General features: G+C 43.9%; 1 long non-coding RNA gene across 1 annotated transcript; it reads right to left on the bottom strand.

Moving 5' to 3' along the window:
- Positions 1-281: 281 nt before the first annotated feature.
- Positions 282-3,317, bottom strand: LOC140253642 (uncharacterized). Its single transcript, XR_011903925.1, has 3 exons — positions 3,241-3,317; positions 1,949-2,061; positions 282-460 (listed from the first exon to the last, which is right to left on the bottom strand). It is a non-coding gene; the product is annotated as an uncharacterized lncRNA (long non-coding RNA).
- Positions 3,318-3,557: the final 240 nt, after the last annotated feature.

The following is a 3,557-nucleotide window of genomic DNA, read 5'->3' as shown; positions in this document are numbered from 1 at the left end:
CTATGTCAAACTATTACTAACATTATCTATAACACAGCAAGTTACAAAGCCATACCACTAAGAAAGACGCACACAGTTCCAGTTACTATAAAGGCTGGATGCTATTTTCTGCCTTGAGATAAGGCTAAACATATAATACTGGAACCCACGTAGAGCCAGTCGTGGGTATGGGCGGGGTGGAAGGCAGCAGCGGCACTGGCAACAACAGGCATAGCTGATGTTGGGGCCAGAACGAAGGGGTGGGGGCGCAAGATTTCCCTTCTCCCCTAAAACCCCCCTTCAAAGTCGCAAGCCATTCATTCTTTTCCTAGAGGTGTCCTTGGTTCTCACACTGTTTATCCTGCTCCGCAGCTGCTGCTCTGTTAAATCCTCATCTTGATCCATGGCTGCTGCTCTGTAAAATTCTTCTCGTATTACAAAACCTGTCCACCTGTGCCTGGGCCTGAAGTATTGCCAAGCCCTGAAATCATAACATACCTGTCAGCATCACAACAAACAAGGGGGAAAACAGGTGGGGGAAGGGGGGGGGGGAGGGGGGCAGTAAATGAGGCACAGGTTGAATCCAGGCAAGAACAGTTTGAAGACATTCTTCCTTGTCAAATTTGATTAAGCCTTTCCATTATTTAGTACCAAAGAGACAACAGTTTAGCAGCCGTTCTATCTCTAGCAATAGAAGTCTGCTGGAGTTCTGTACAAATTTTAACCCAAAGTTCCCCATCAAAAGAGAACCCAGTTTTCAGAAATTCAGAAACATTTTTACTGCAACCTGGAAATAAATCTATAAGGGGGTACATTCTGTGTTGATCTGTAGCTGATTAGAAGACCTTCAACTTTTGCATACTCTGACATACCCATTTGAATGATCACTAAAAATTGTGCAGCAAATACTTGTAGAGTGCTCACAGCCATGCTTTTTAGACTGATAATTAATGATTTGCACAAATTTATGAAGTTGCATGTCAGATAGAATCATTATTAGTGGGCAAATGTGCCAAAAATGTGTTTGCAGTGGATGCAACAGGCAGTGCCAGCAGGGCGTCCCCTGCTTCAAAGTGCACTTTACCTTTCTCACCCATCACAGATTCTCCCCTGCTTTTGTTTCTCTCATAGCCTGAAGGATATTTTCCAGTTGTACACCATATCCGCATGGCCAGTGCGTGATACAGAGCCCAAATGGAACACCAGCTTTGAAAACAGAATAAACTACCCAATTTAGCACTATTAGCGTGCACCTTTGTCTCAAGTGATGCACAGTCATACTTTAAAAATAATGATTAGTGGGATGAAAAGAAGTGATCAGTCTGTGATACAAGGCCATCCCCTTCACCTAAGATTTCATTCCAGGTTTCATCTTCTCAAATTAAGAAAAGGCTAATTGATAGCTAATAACATCATGACTGAGTATTACTAATACATTAAAAGAGCTATTCCTGTATACTCCAGCATAGGTAACATCAGATCCTATTTGATTCACATTCAAACTATTACTAAAATAGAAGAAGCACACAATGACCCAGGTAATGCCTAATAATTCTAATTCCTGAGACTGCATTGGAAATGCTAGACATTCTCCCATTATGTCAGACCACTGTTATCTGCAGTATAACAGGTTACAAAGCAATACACATACGGTCTCCTATTTCTCGCCATTCAGCTACACTGAATATCAGTGCCACCTCCTGAAGGTGTCCACTCTTAAGAGTCCATTTTATCAGGTCAGATATGCTTTTAGGAGATACCTGCTCCCCTCTCTTAGAGAGAATACATTTGAGTAGTTCCTCCACAGCTTCCCACAACATCATGGCTTGCAGAGAATGGGACGCGACCCCAATACAAGCTACTGCAACACTTACAGATTTATGCTACATGGAGCCAACCGTCTGCTGCAACGCTGTCCTCTCAAAGTTCACCCACTGTCTACACTCAGAACGGTGCTTTGAGACCTTACCAGACCAGCTCGGGTCCCGGTTCCTCCAACTTCACTCTCCTGTTGCTTCAGTGAAGTGTTGAGTTTCAAACATAAAAGGGGTGCCCCACGTTGGCGGCCAATTGTTGGCAAACCTGAAGGCAAAAGGTCAGTGCATTCAGACAAACAGCCACATAACCAATATGGTTAAACATAGCTGCATCCAATAAATGCCAAAAAAGACATACTTTTATATCAGACAGATGGGGGTGTCCAAAAAAAAAAAAAACAAAAAACAAAACACCCCTCCTCCCCCCCCCCCCCCCCAAAAAAAAAAAAATAAAACAACCACACACACTAATTGGAGGAAAGCTACTGCAATAACAATCCTAAAATGCCCTTCAAAGCTGCAAGCCATTCTCTTTCTTTTCCTAGAGGTGTCCTTGGTTTTCATGCTGTTTATCCTGCTCTGCAGCTACTACTCTGTGAAGTCCTTATCTTGATCCATGGCTGCTGCTCTGTAAAATTCTTCTTGTGTTACAACAGGAATTACTTCTGCCCCTCACACTTAAGATCTCAGGATAGACAGAAAACACCTGTCTTAGCATCTCCACTTAAGTCAGGCAGGGAGTTGAGTTACACTAAGTTACATGTCTGGGAGATATGTGTCCATCTTCTTTGCTGGACTTGGATGTGCACTTCAGATACAACGACCCCATGCATCACTACAGGCTTGGGGCAGAGTGGCTGGAAAGCTGTGCATAGGAAAAGGACCTGGGGGTGTTGGTCAGTGCTCAGCTGAACTTGAGCCAGCAGTGCACCCAGATGGCCAAGAAAGCCAACAGGCTTGTATTAGAAATAGCGCTGCCAGCAGGAACAGGGGGGTGATCAGCCCTCTGTACTCAGTTCTGGTGAGGCCTCTGCTGAGTACTCTGTTCATTGTTAAACCCCTCACTGCAAGAAAGATATCAAGGCCCTGGAAAGTGTCCAGAGAAGGGCAAAGAAGCTGTGAGGGGTCTAAAACACAAGCCTTATGAGGAGCAGCTGAGGAAACTGCAATTATTCAGCCTGGAGAAGGAGATGATCAGGAGGGACATTACTGGTCTACAACTACCTGAAAGGAAGTGGTAGTGGTGGGGATCTGCAAATAATACAGTTGAGAGAAAAACTACTCTGCTACTTAGAACCCAGCATTTTAGTTTTACTTCTGCGTAGGTTAAATGTTCCTTCTGCTTGGGGAACTCTTACAATGTTTTACTGTCACACGCTTTCATGAATGATGTTTGGGAAAGGGCAGAACCCCACTTCCTGCTCACTGCACAGTCTTTCCTTACCTCAGTTTCCTGACCACCTGGCATCCCTTGGATTTGTAAATGATCTTGGGCTGTTATTGGAATCCATCTCAAGTAAAGTCAGTGCACTCCAAATAAGAAATAGATGAATAATGACACCATCCTGCAGGATTTCATGTGCCTAGATGTGCCTGTGTGAAGATAAACATACAAAAGTTGATCAGTCACTGATGCATCTGATGTAGTTACTCAGCTTCTAAGCTGTTACCCTGGTGCACGTCTTCTGCTGTACTGCAAGGACAATACTTACTGAAAAGTCACAAACAGTCTCACAAAGCAGCATTGCATACCCCATGAGG

This window comes from Excalfactoria chinensis, chromosome 5 (genome assembly GCF_039878825.1).
Source record: "Excalfactoria chinensis isolate bCotChi1 chromosome 5, bCotChi1.hap2, whole genome shotgun sequence".
Taxonomy (NCBI): Eukaryota; Metazoa; Chordata; class Aves; order Galliformes; family Phasianidae; genus Excalfactoria; species Excalfactoria chinensis.
The sequence above is the reverse complement of the archived record's forward strand: the minus strand, read 5'-3'. Positions and strand labels throughout refer to the sequence as shown.